Raw genomic sequence first — 14,551 nt, 5'->3', positions numbered from 1 at the left:
TAGTTGATCATAATTACCCCAGGACCCCATTTTAAGAGGGCGTCCTGGTGTTACCCGGGTCCTCTTTTCCAGAAGCTCCTGCAGTCCGAAATTGCGCTACGTCTAGCAGCAGGGAACTGATGGTCTCCTCTGAAGCAGGAAATTCTTTGACGAGACTCTACTTCCCAGTCATACAGCCTCGCACAAGGTGAATTTTCCCTCGTGACGTAATCTCCTGCGGACGGATTCCGGTAACATCTGTATATATGATGATGTGATTATTACACGAAAGTGCACTTGGGAACTTTTCGTGTTTCATTTTCCCCGTGGACTCATAGGAATACATATATATATATATATATATATATATATATATATATATATATATATATATATATATATATATATATATATATATATATATATGTATATATATATATATATATATATATATATATATATATATATATATATATATATATATATATATATATATATATATATATATATATATATACATATATATATACATATATATATATACATATATATATATATATATATATATATATATATATATATACATATATATATATATATATATATATATATATATATATATATATATATATATATATATATATACCTTAAAAAAAAATGTTGAGCACGTCACGGAAAATCCGACATAAAATGAATACGAGGAGAGATTATAGAGCTAAGCCCCTTGGCAAGCAGAGACGATCCTCTTATCTCTTAACTAGAGAAATTGACTCTCGAAGAAACGTAGTCAAAGTGTTGCCAGAAGGCACGATAACCCCCCCTCCCCCCTTCTCCCCCAAGGATTTCAGTTGCCACATAGCACTTACGGTTGAATTCTACCAAGTTATTTCCCCTCGTCGCACTTTGCAAGGCTTATTCAAAATTTCTTTATAGTAATAGTTGGTTTATAATGCATATAATTCAATCATTTACTCAGAGAAGAGGAGTTAGCAGGAATGTAGAAAGTCCGAAGTAATTAAAAAAAAGGGACAGTCCATTACAAAAATTCCACAACGGTCATCGCTGAGATTTGAAGTTTTTAAAAGACACAACGAGAAATTTCGTTCCATTCAGCTTCGCTCAAGATAAACTTCGCCAATGAAGTTTTACAAAGGTAAGTTTCATAGAATAATCTTAAGAGAAAGAAGAGAGAAAAAAACGTGGAATAGGAGAAAAAGAATATTAATCTGAGAGCGAGTCTCAAAGTTGATGATGATGATAGATAGCACAGATGATGATAGATAACAGACAGGAAGGCGAGTCCCCTAGAAATAGACAGCGGCTCCAGCCCGCTCTTAGGGAGGGTAGGAGGTAGGGCGTCGCCGCTGCAGGGGAGGTGAGCCTCCTCCTGGCTAGGATGATGCTAGGAAGGTGAGGCTCATCCTGGTTAGGATGATGCTAGGAGGAGCTAGGTAGGTAAGGTTCCCTCTGGCTAAGACGGACGTGTAAGGAGGAGATAGGAAGTTGAGCCTCCTCCTGGTTAAGAGGACACTGCTAGGAGTAGCTAGTAGGGTGTGGTTCCTTCTAGCTAGGGGAATCCTGCTAGGAGGAGCTAGGAAGGTGAGGGTTTCTCCTGGCTGGGAGGAGTTAAGAAGGTAATGGTCCTTCATGGCTAAGCAAAGCTGCTGGGAGCTAGGAAAGTAAGGTTCCCTCTGGCTAGGCGACGCTGCTCTGAAGGCCGAGAGGACTGTTATCAAGCGCAACAACTGACCTGCAAAATAAATGACTTCAGGAGCAAGCGCGCAGGCGCAGGGAAGGAGGAGGAGGAGGAGGAGGAGGGGGAAGCGTACTGCCCAACCAGTCTTTATTTTTCGCAAGGTAAACGACCCGTTCAGTGGATTCAGGACCGGTATTCAATACTGAATAGTTTAGCACCATTGTTTTTTTTTTGTCGAATTCTGTCTTTTGTGTGTGTGTGTGGATTCTTCTGTTCATAGCACCGAGTCTGGTAGAGGCTTCTGAGCGACTTTAGGCACCGGGAGATATGGTCATGAGCGAAGGGAAGACGCAGCGAGTCTCGACCATCTATACAGGCCCGGTGACACCAGTCACAGTATGCTGTTATATTCATCCTAATGTTATCATATCTATTGTCATACAACCCTCTCGTCTACCCCCTTTGTTTCCACGTTGTCTCTTAAGTTGTGCAACGTGTTGTGAATGAAGGTATATTTCATGAAGACGAAAGTGATTTACAGGGTGAATAATTTTTTTAAAAAGGTATGCTTCATGCTTAGGTGAAGCGTGGGAAAGTGCCTCGAAAGAGCGTCTTCAATAAGACTCATGGAATTACATAAATACCATGAGCCGACACAGACAGTTTGAACGTACATCTTGGCACCGAATATGACAGTGAATATCATAAACAGCCAATAACATCAAAGTTCATGTCCTTACCAAGCGTACGAAAACAATGCATTGGTCGTCATTTATTTCGCACGTCCAGACATTTTGGTCTATGCCACGCTAAACACCTGGCGCGTTGCGTCAGGTCAGTAATTTCACAGTGGGAGCTTACTTCGCTTGACGTCAGGCACCAGGACACTCTGATGTCCTGGCTCACAAGTGCCTGTATACCTCCCCCATCTCGCCAGACTGGTTTCCAACACATCCACACGATTTCACGCGTCTCTTGTTCAAGGGGTTGTCATCTTCACTTCCAGGTGAATCTGTCGCTTTAAACATTTCACATCTCGGCATGAAATTCACGACACTCAACAGCGCAGAGAGAGAGAGAGAGAGAGAGAGAGAGAGAGAGAGAGAGAGAGAGAGAGAGAGAGAGAGAGAGAGAGAGAGAGACGTATACACGAGAAGTGTGTATGTTGCGTCTCGTCCTGGGCGGAGAGGGCGGCCGTGTTGAGCCTGGCTGTCGCCCGTTCCTACACGCCTTCTGTGACAATCCCCGGCGAGAAAATTCCTAAAACCTCTCTCTTATGTTCTGCTCACCCGGCGTCCTGGGCATTGTCTCCGGCGCGAGGGCACTGCCAGCACCAGCGTTTACACTTGGGAAGGAAATGTTTCGTGTCGCCTCTTTGTTTGACAGCAGCCGCACAGGGGGAAGTAGGACGACCACCCTCGTGGTAGTGGTGTTCGAAGCGGCGTGGAACCATCGCATGCCCTCCGCGTCGGGGCGGCTGCTCTTGTTCTTAAAATCTCATTAACTTGTAAGCCACTGTGGACTGGTCTTAAAAGTCTTCCATCAGGCGCCGCTGCACATCATCAGTCCAACTAAGATTTATCATCATTCCCGTTAAGAACCATCTGTTCTCCCTGGCAGCAGCGACCAGACCTGTCTTATTAAAAAAAAAAAAGAGCCCGCTTTTACCTCCTCAATATTATCTAATTATTCTTTTCCTTCTCTCCTTCCCTCTTCCAGCTGGCCGGGATGAGGACACTGGTCTGTGCCGGAGCCTTGAACATAGAGTAAATAGATTAATAAACAAACTGGGAACTCCCTCGTCAAATGTTCCCACACAAACTTTAGGCCAAAACTTCCATAATCATATCCAAGTGTATTAAAAGTTCATGTTGGTGTTGGAGCAGCCCCTGTGGTCATGACTGGACGATAATGTCAGGTTTGTGATAAATGATAACGTACATAAATCTCTTCCCATATCGTTACCTCTCAATGACTCAAGTGGATAATCTAAGGCTACGTTTCACGAATAAGTAAACTTGTGTCTAATCATTACCCCGATTCGGTTCCCGTCTGTGGGTCTGGCTCTGAGCACGGACCATCCTAGTTTGGGAGGAACTGACGGGGGAGGTGAGAGCTAAGCATCTGCTCCTGCCCGCCTCCCTCCCTGCCTGCCAGACGACCAACACCTCACTGGCCGCGCCCTCCGGGTCTTCTGCTGGACTTCCTCCTCAGCCGCGCGCTGCGCCTCCTCCCCACCTCCCCGCCGTCACACCACAAATCATTAGGCTCTGCCAGGCGACTGGACCAAGTGGACCACATCTTACGATGGGAGGAGGAGGAGGAGGAGGAGGAGGGCAATGTGCTACACCGCCGGTGCCTGTTTGTTAAGGTTCTGATCTCGAGAGGAACCCACTGACTCCACGCGGGGCTTACATCATCTCTCTCGGTCGCTGACGGTCCCAAACTGACCAAGTTCTCACCCACTACTTCATCCATACTCTCTCTCTCTCTCTCTCTCTCTCTCTCTCTCTCTCTCTCTCTCTCTCTCTCTCTCTCTCTCTCATCTATCTATCTATCTATTTACCTATATATAAATATATCACACACACACACACACACACGTACTGGCGAAGTCTGTCTTGAAACACAGACATGCGAATTGTTGACGAAGTTTTATCCTTGAGGGGGACAAGTACCACGGGCAGTTTGCCTCGCAACGTTAAGGTGGATTTACAGTTACCGTCATGAAGTCGCCATGCACGCCTAGCTGCGCCCCCTCCTGACTTATTCACCGTGTTCCTGGGATCAGCTGCTGTGTGAGGTGGCTTCATTTATGCAACATGGGATCCACGAAGGTACAGCACGAGAACCTCGATTGTTCTTGACATCTTGATTGAGTGAGAGTGGACGTGTGTGTGTGTGTGTGTGTGTGTGTGTGTGTGTGTGTGTGTGTGTGTGTGTGTGTGTGTGTGCGTGTCGTTAAGTTTGTAGGTTACGGTCTGAATCACGAGAGGTGATGAGGCAAGAGAAGGAAAGGTGGGTTCAGGGCGTTTAACTTGGTGGACACACACACACACACACACACACACACACACACCACACACACACACACACATACCCTGCCCTCAGCCTTGCTCCTTTACCTTCCACCGCCTAGTGGCTCCAGGCAAACAGGACTTGCGATGGGGTTTTTGACATTAGGCAAGGCTAGTGTGGAGAGGGAGGGAGAGAGAGAGAGAGAGGAGAGAGAGAGAGAGAGAGAGAGAGAGAGAGAGAGAGAGAGAGAGAGAGACAGAGAGAGAGAATGAGTAGAATATAGAAGTACGAAGGAAGATTAGGAAAGGGGGAATGGAGGGGTGGGGAGAGGGCGAAAGAAACAAGTAATGCAGGCTTTCCATGAAGCGACAAACACTGGGGCTATAGACAAACAAACAAACAGACAAACAAAACAAACATACAAACAATGAATATCACAACAGACAAAAGATGAATCCCCCGAAATTCACGGATTGGCACAGCGCATAGAAAACGAAAATAGGGATCACCATGATGCGAAACCCGGCAGAGGTTTTAAAAGAAACCCAGGAGGAGAATGAGGCATTCGCTCATGTAAAGACGAGACGTCCTGGGAGTGGATGAGAAATCCAGGAGTGGGAAAAAAGAGAATAAGGGAGGGGGGCCAAGGAAAGGAACTAGAAATCCAGCAAATGGACTGATTGTCCTCCAGGAAGGGGATACTTAAGGAGTTTACGCAGCCGGGGAAAAAATCAGTGAGGCGAGGCAATACTGCAGGGGACAACACGGGAGAGCACGGAGGGGTAGAACACACACACCAGAGAACAACCAAGAACACATGAGGTGAAACGACAGAACACTGGAGAACAAAAAGTAACCCCCTCCCTCCCTCACACACCAGAACAACACTCAGAACTAAGATATTACGTCACATAAAGATAAAAAAAATACAGATATAAAAAAGATAAAGAAAATATACACTGTTAGGAATGCCCATATCTCTGCCTGGACACGACAACATAATAAAAGGAAAACAAATGATAACGATAGGGAAGATAAACAAGTTGTGTGTGACAGATGTATCCAGTGGACGAGAACATCTGTTGTTGCACGAAACTCAAAAATGCTTACCAAAACATTTGATCATAAGTATTATCTCTCTCTCTCTCTCTCTCTCTCTCTCTCTCTCTCTCTCTATATATATATATATATATATATATATATATATATATATATATATATATATATATATATATTTTTTTTTTTTTTTTTTTTTCAAAAGAAGGAACAGAGAATTGGGCCAGGTGAGGGTATTCCCTCAAAGGCCCAGTCCTCTGTTCTTAACGCTACCTCGCTAATGCGGGAAATGGCGAATAGTTTGAAAGAAAGAAAAGAAAATATATATATATAGATACATAGATAGATAGATAGATGTAGATAGATAGATAGATAGATAGATAGAGAGAGAGAGAGAGAGAGAGAGAGAGAGAGAGAGAGAGAGAGAGAGAGAGAGAGAGAGGTACGAACATATATCTAATAACACACAAAAGAAGAATCAGATGCTGAAATGCGGGTTACGACACGCAAAACACGGGACACGGGGGTTAAAATACCGGGGCGGTCAGAAACGTGTTGAGGAACATTGATAGGAATGATTTTCACCCCCCCAGAGCACCACGCGTTAAATGTATCATACACCTATTTTTTTCCCCCCCACTCTTTCCAAAGCGCCACTCTAAAGGGTGTTTTCTGAATGACTAACATTCCTTTCATGCTCTTACATGGTGCATGGCTGGTGTGTTGGCGCTCCGGCCCCAGCCTGGTAGTGCGGGAGACGGAGGGAGTGTTAGAAGGAAGGGAAGAGGTAAGAGGATGAAGGAGGTTGGAGGGAGGGAGGGAGGAGACATGTTTGGTGCACTGAGGGAAGTGAAAGGTTAGGAACAATAAAGTGCTTATATATATATATATATATATATATATATATATATATATATATATATATATATATATATATATATATATATATTTTTTTTTTTTTTTTTTGCCGCTGTCTCCCGCGTTTGCGAGGTAGCGCAAGGAAACAGACGAAAGAAATGGCCCAACCCACCCCCATACACATGTATATACATACGTCCACACACGCAAATATACATACCTACACAGCTTTCCATGGTTTACTCCAGACGCTTCACATGCCCTGATTCAATCCACTGACAGCACGTCAACCCCGGTATACCACATCGATCCAATTCACTCTATTCCTTGCCCTCCTTTCACCCTCCTGCATGTACAGGCCCCGATCACACAAATCTTTTTCACTCCATCTTTCCACCTCCAATTTGGTCTCCCACTTCTCCTCGTTCCCTCATTCTCCGACACATATATCCTCTTGGTCAATCTTTCCTCACTCATTCTCTCCATGTGCCCAAACCATTTCAAAACACCCTCTTCTGCTCTCTCAACCACGCTCTTTTTATTTCCACACATCTCTCTTACCCTTACGTTACTTACTCGATCAAACCACCTCACACTACACATTGTCCTCAAACATCTCATTTCCAGCACATCCATCCTCCTGCGCACAACTCTATCCATAGCCCACGCCTCGCAACCATACAACATTGTTGGAACCACTATTCCTTTAAACATACCCATTTTTGCTTTCCGAGATAATGTTCTCGACTTCCACACATTCTTCAAGGCTCCCAGGATTTTCGCCCCCTCCCCCACCCTATGATCCACTTCCCCTTCCATGGTTCCATCCGCTGCCAGATCCACTCCCAGATATCTAAAACACACACACACACACATATATATATACATATATATATATATATATATATATATATATATATATATATATATATATATATAATATATATATATATATATATATATATATATATATATATATATATATATATATATATATATATATATATATATATATATATATTCCTATGAGTCCACGGGGAAAATGAAACACGATAAGTTCCCAAGTGCACTTTCGTGTAATAATTACATCATCAGGGGAGACACAAGAGAGAGATATAACAGTCACTTGATATACATCGAAGAGACGAAGCTAGGACGCCATTTGCTAAACAAATGGATCTGGCAATTCTCTGTAATCATCAGACACACACACACACACCTCAACCGACAGTACCGGAAGACTCTGCTAAACCCTTTTTCGCCATCGTCATCTCCTGCAACCAGAGATCCCTCGTCCCCGAGTTGCAGTCTGGCACCACAACCGCGTCCAGCTTGTTCAGACCGCTACAACACAAAATCCTGCATCACGGCTGCTGTGAACATTATGTGCAACCTATGGTGTTGGCGCAAAGCCACTTACGTGGCGAAGAAGCCACCGAAGTTCCTGCGGGTGGAGGAGATACGACCATCCGATGTTGGGTGAGGGGTGATGGAGGAAACCCTCAGGGACTCATAAGAGATAGTATAAATCTCTCAGAGAACACGACCACGATCAGAGATAAGGCCTCGCACAAGAGACACAACGATACAGCGACTTACCATGACATGGTGCCGGGATCAAGATACCCACCGACGACATGGGGTTGGTCCAGACCGACGTGGGAGGGCGGGTGAGGTAGGAGGGCAGAGGTCAAGAGGGAGAAGGAAAGCGAGAGGGCTAACACGACTTGAGAGAGACTGCACAGAAGGAAAGCGAGAGGGCTAACTCGACTTAAGAGAGACTCCACAGAAGGAAAGCGAGAGGGCTAACCCGACTTGAGAGAGACTCCACAGAAGGAAAGCGAGAGGGCTAACTCGACTTAAGAGAGACTCCACAGAAGGAAAGCGAGAGGGCTAACACGACTTAAGACGAGACTCCACAGAAGGAAAGCGAGAGGGCTAACTCGACTTAAGAGAGACTCCACAGAAGGAAAGCGAGAGGGCTAACACGACTTAAGACGAGACTCCACAGAAGGAAAGCGAGAGGACTAACTCGACTTAAGAGAGACTCCACAGCTGGTCTGAATGTGTACGGTTGAGGAAGTCTAACCCGAGTGAATGTGATGTGTCACAGCGAGGGAAGGTTTGGATATGATCCTCATGCAGCAGGATACAAGCTGCTGGCATTTCTGTGTGTGTGTGTGTGTGTGTGTGTGTGTGTGTGTGTGTGTGTGTGTGTGTGTGTGTGTGTGTGTGTGTGTGTGTGTGTGTGTGTGTGTGTGTGTGTGTGTGTGTGTGTGTGTGTGTGACTTGAGAGTCGACAACGTCCCAAAACCTGTCGCCAGAGTCCCACCTTGCGACAGCAGGAGTTAAGGAGACCAGCTGGTCTCCCAGCTGAAAGAATTCAATTCAAGTTCATGAATGAGGAAATATTTAGCGAGCTGTTCTTATCTAAAATAAGGCCAAAACCAGAGTATTCTCTGGTCTGGTCACGGTACATGGAGAAGCACGGAGAGCTAATAGGCAAGGTCCAGACGATGGCACCAGATTTATGATAGCTGAATTACAGGGAAAGGCTATAGAAGCCTTGAATTTGCCCACCATGGAAGAGAGACGAGTGTGGGATGACTTGATCAAAACTTTTCTTTCAGCCGCACTGATGATACAAGACAGCGAACACTTCTTTGAAAAGGGGAGGTGGCATTAAGATGGCAGGGAGATAATCATGCCTGTCGTGAAGTAGAGGCGACACTCCCACTGCAAGACACTACGAAGTATTCTTTAGCTCCAGCTGCTTTACCTCCTCCTCAGCAAGCACATCCCACGATCTCTCTCTCGTGGCCTTTCCCCAACACATCACTGATCAAGCACTGATTCACCCGACCTTCCTCCCTCCCCAGGCAATAATCCCCTCCAATTAAATTCCTCTTTAAGTCATTGTCCAGACTTATTCACATGAAACGTATTAAAAGTATCACGACCCGAGATAGCCTAAGAAATAATCCTCAGTCACTTACCCAAGTGAGGCCAGAGGGAAGGCGTCACACACACACATACACACACACACACACACACACACACACACACACACAAAGGTGCCGTGTTCTTGTCGTGAGAAAAAAGCATTTAAGCAGCTTACCTGGAAACTGTGCGTGAGTGAGTGACGGAGCCAGTACAAAATGACAGTGAACTTTACATATTTCATGCTACTGCGGTTGCAGTGAGAACTGACGTGGTGTACTGTGCTTGTCTTTCACTGCAACGACAATTACCTGTGTCCCCCCCGCCGCGTCACCCTCCCTTGTCCAAGTGTTGTACCCGTTGCACGCCGTATGCTTGCCTCCACCTACCCCCCTACTATGTACCTTCCACCTATGATGTGATGTACCAGCTGTACGCTCAGTGCTTGCCTCCACCTACCCGCTATAGCCACGTCTACCCTTCACCCATTCCATACCTTATATGCAGTTTCTATGAATATTAAAAGATTACAAAATGAAGTATAAAAAAAGATATCGGGTCACATACGTCACTCTATCATTGTGTACACATTTGTGCAACACGTACACAAGGACTCTATTACCCCCGTGTAGTCAGGGTGTGACGTCAACCCACCCACCCGACCCTCCAACCCTCCACAAAGGAACACACCCCCTCCCATTGCCCAGCTTCCAGGTGGACCTCCGCGGCCCTCCAAGCGACATGCCTCCTCCTGCAAGCCACCGCTTCTCGCCGGACGACCTTACTTCAACAACCTGCCGACGCGACGGACGATCACCAATCGCTGTGGCGTCCCACAGCGACGACGGAGAGGCGCTTGTCTCAGACGTGAGCCATGTCCACCGCACCGGCGGGCTCTGCCCTGAGATTCTCCCCATCCCCCTCCAGAACCCCTCCGCTACGTGGGCTCCACCTGATGGTGGGTGGTGTCAGCGCTGGGAGCTGCGGGACAGCGCGACGCCCCCTCCGCTGCGGCTGGGAACGGGCGAACCGGTGAGAGCCTAAGTGGTGTTGAGTTGAGTGGTGGTGGTTACCCAGGGTGATGTGCACGTGCCATGCAGAGAGAGAGAGAGAGAGAGAGAGAGAGAGAGAGAGAGAGAGAGAGAGAGAGAGAGAGAGAGAGAGAGAGAGAGAGAGAGAGAGAGAGAGGCCCCAAACTAACTGACCGAAAATTCGTTAACCTCGTCTCATTCTCCAAGTAGAATATATATATATATATATATATATATATATATATATATATATATATATATATATATATATATATATATATATATATAAAACCTCCAAACTGACCAAGTGTCCTACAGACAGTACACCTGACACTCGAGTCTGCCTATCACCACCATCATGCACAATTTGCCGAGACCTTATTGGTCACTGTCAGTCTCCTCTGGGCGGTGATTGGCGGTCGTGGTTTTTTCCCTTTTTTATCACAATCCAATCAGTGGTCAGCCTCCCCCAGCCGGGGAGGGGCATCCATCATCCATACGTTTTTCCAGCGGACGGTGTTGTCCCGGTTGATTTAATCAGCCGGACAAGAGCCGACGCCGGGTTCCAGAGGCGAGCCAGCAGCAGCAGCAGGAGGAGCACCTGTCCACCTACCCATCGCCTAACCTAACCCCTCCACGCCTCCTGAGACACGACGAACTATATCCATTCTGGAAATGTTTACATGGTTTATAACGGGTCAACAACACCACTTTTATCTTCCTGAATACCATTCATGTCCTTCTTGCCTTTGGTTTTAGTGATGTGATATTATATATATATATATATATATATATATATATATATATATATATATATATATATATATATATATCCCTGGGGATAGGGGAGAAAGAATACTTCCCACGTATTCCCTGCGTGTCGTAGAAGGCGACTAAAAGGGAAGGGAGCGGGGGGCTGGAAATCCTCCCCTCTCTTTTTTTTTTTTTTTTTTTTTTTAATTTTCCAAAAGAAGGAACAGAGAAGAGGTCCAGGTGAGGATATTCCCTCAAAGGCCCAGTCCTCTGTTCTTAACGCTACCTCGCTATCGCGGGAAACAGCGAATAGTATGAAAAAAAAAAAAAAAAAAAAAAAAATATATATATATATATATATATATATATATATATATATATATATATATATATATAGGAAAGGATCACAATTTTGCGATAAGTTCCCAAGTGCACTTTCGTGTAATAATCACATCATCAGGGGAGACACAAGAGAGAAATATAAGTCAGCTGATATACGTCGAAGAGACGAAGCTAGGACGCCATTTGGTAAACATGTGATTGTCCCAATATATAATGTATTCAATGATCTTTCGTCAGACTAATCTTGTACACTTCACAAGCTACTGTACAAATCTAAGTTATCCCTGTGAGAGATGACGGTGGTGTACACATGTGGCCCAGTTGATTGTTAAGTGACCTGTTACATATATCACGTACACCAGCCTGATGGGAGACTAAGTGATGTGTGCATCGAACATGCACCAACCACAGGTGAATCTTATGTAATGTGTGTGTGAGTGTGTATGTATTTTCCAGGGGAACCCAGCATTGCTGTGGTTAGGATGCCACCAGCTGTGCTGAAGGTATAGCGGAGGTCGTCTTGGCTGGGATTAAAACCCGCGTCCCAATTTTCCATTAAGTCTTGATCTCCCCAGTCCTAGGCCTGATCGTTCTTGCTCTCGTGCCTCATCACATCAGTGTACCTGGTCCGCCTTTGTGTCGGCTTGCGACGATGTTCTTACGTAATCAAAGCACATCCTCATAAACTCATCTCGCATCCCAGATATCTTCTGCAGCAGCTCAACCTTTCCTCCTATTTTCTGACTTGATGAGTCTAAAGCTAACCCTTCCACTCCCATCTGATAACGCTATCTTCTTCGGCACTTTTCTGTATCTCTACGAGTTTGGACAATTCCGCACCTAGTCCTCTCCCCCAGCCTCCTCCTATTAAGCCAATGCCCTCTCCCGTATGTTCCTCACGCCAGACACCGCGGGTACTGACCCAGCTACAGGAGAGGGCGGGCATATGATTCGAATGGCATAACTCCTTGCGTCTCAAGGATGTGTGTCTCTGAGTTATCTGCGATCCTTCCCTGCGTATTTCATGTCTGAATATCCGAAAGTATTCCCTCTGGTGCAGCCAGCCTTGGTGCGGCCCTTCCCGAAGACAGGAGACCTCTTTCTACCCTCATTAAATACCATCATGTCGCTCTCACTTCTGCTGCCTCCCAAGGTCTCTTGATATTCTCCTTGACACTTACTTTCTTGAATATTCATAATGTCACTCCCTTCCTCCAGGTCACCAGTGCGGTGTGCGGGTTGCAAGGTCCGCCGGGGTTCGTGTCGCCTGTGCGACTCGCGTCTGGTCCTCCTCTCTCATTCATTATGGTGAGTCTCTTTTGTAGTCGAGTGCCTCCATCATCTGCAGAACATCTGAGAGGGTGTGGTGTTAAGTCTTTGCTTTGCGGACTTTCTGCCTAGGGCCTCTCTGCTTATCTCTGGTCTGTACAATGCATTCGAATATCTATCTCTACTTCCCTCTCAGGACTCACTGATGGAATGGCCTATCCCTCCTATCCGTCAAGAGTCATATAACCTATCGCCTACCCTCTATCTGGTATCCCTAAATACTCTCCTTTCTTCAAACTTTAGCCTTAATCATTCTTACGCCCATTAATCTTCATATCTCAACTCGCTCTTCCTCCCCTCCCACCTCAAATAAATATTCGTCCTCCCCCCCCCCCACATTAGATATACTACCTCTCCTCCATCGGTCCGGACCTGTGCAGTATTTCAAAAGTGGAAAACGTAGTCACCTGGCTCGACGCAACACTGCAAAAAAGAAAAAAGAAAACGCATTTTTTCCCATGTGTCTTTCTAAACGTCTCTCGTGTACTGATAAAACAAAAATTGAACCCTTGTAATAACATAAAGTTACGCGACATGACCATATCTTCTACTCAATCTAGATAACCACACAGACCGAACATCAAAAAAAAAAAGAAAAAAAAAAATCGGCTTCCCCAAAAGCTGTGGTGTTGTGAAAGGTGGCAAAAAAAAGAATTCCATTTCATTTGGCCAGCCATGCCATCGACTTGGTTCTCACTCATCCTATCGTGAGGTCCCCGCTCGCATGTGAAGTGTGTCGCTTCTTCCACCTCACTCACGTCTTGCCCTCAGCCTCTTTTAACTCTCAAGCTGTTACCACTCTTTAACCCTCAGCTTCCGTCCGTCGGGAGGTGGCGACCTTCTCTCTGTTACGTAGGTATAATCCGGCCACTGCGAGAGTGAGTTACGTGTGTGTGTCGCAGCGACTTGAGGCCTGCCTGTATCCGCATCACGCGACTGGCCGCTGCTTCCAACAGTTTCTGTTTGGTGATTAGCCCCTTGAAGTCCTGACCGTTATGATACTTCCTCCCCCTCCCTTTGGCAGCGATGTTCAGGAATGCTCCTCCTTCCTTCGTCTTTCCTTCCCTCCTATAACTTTTCCAACTTTAGGGAAGGGGGGAGTGAAGGGTCTAGCCTATATATATACACACACACATGGACCTTGAATGAACTTAAAACTCATCTCACTCATATCCTTCGTTTCATTCTTCAACTCAGATGGCCATGATTTTGCCTGTGCCATGTCGGCTGCCATAAATAAAACACCAGCCCCATGTAAGAGACGAGTCGTTCTACCATCCGCTGCACTATGTAACTTCACTGAATCTAGTTCCGTCATGTTCGCAGCCAAACTCTCCAGATCTAATCAACTCTCCTGTGTTTCCCATACACCCTCAACTTTATAACTTTTCTATATTACATCTATGTAGCCATATATATATATATATATATATATATATATATATATATATATATATATATATATATATATATATATATATATATAATTATATCCATACGACTATATATTAAGCTGCAATGTTACACAGTCAAGATATAGAAAAGTTAC

Source organism: Panulirus ornatus, chromosome 14 (genome assembly GCF_036320965.1).
Source record: "Panulirus ornatus isolate Po-2019 chromosome 14, ASM3632096v1, whole genome shotgun sequence".
In the NCBI taxonomy this organism is placed as follows: Eukaryota; Metazoa; Arthropoda; class Malacostraca; order Decapoda; family Palinuridae; genus Panulirus; species Panulirus ornatus.
This window is presented reverse-complemented; position numbering follows the sequence as displayed.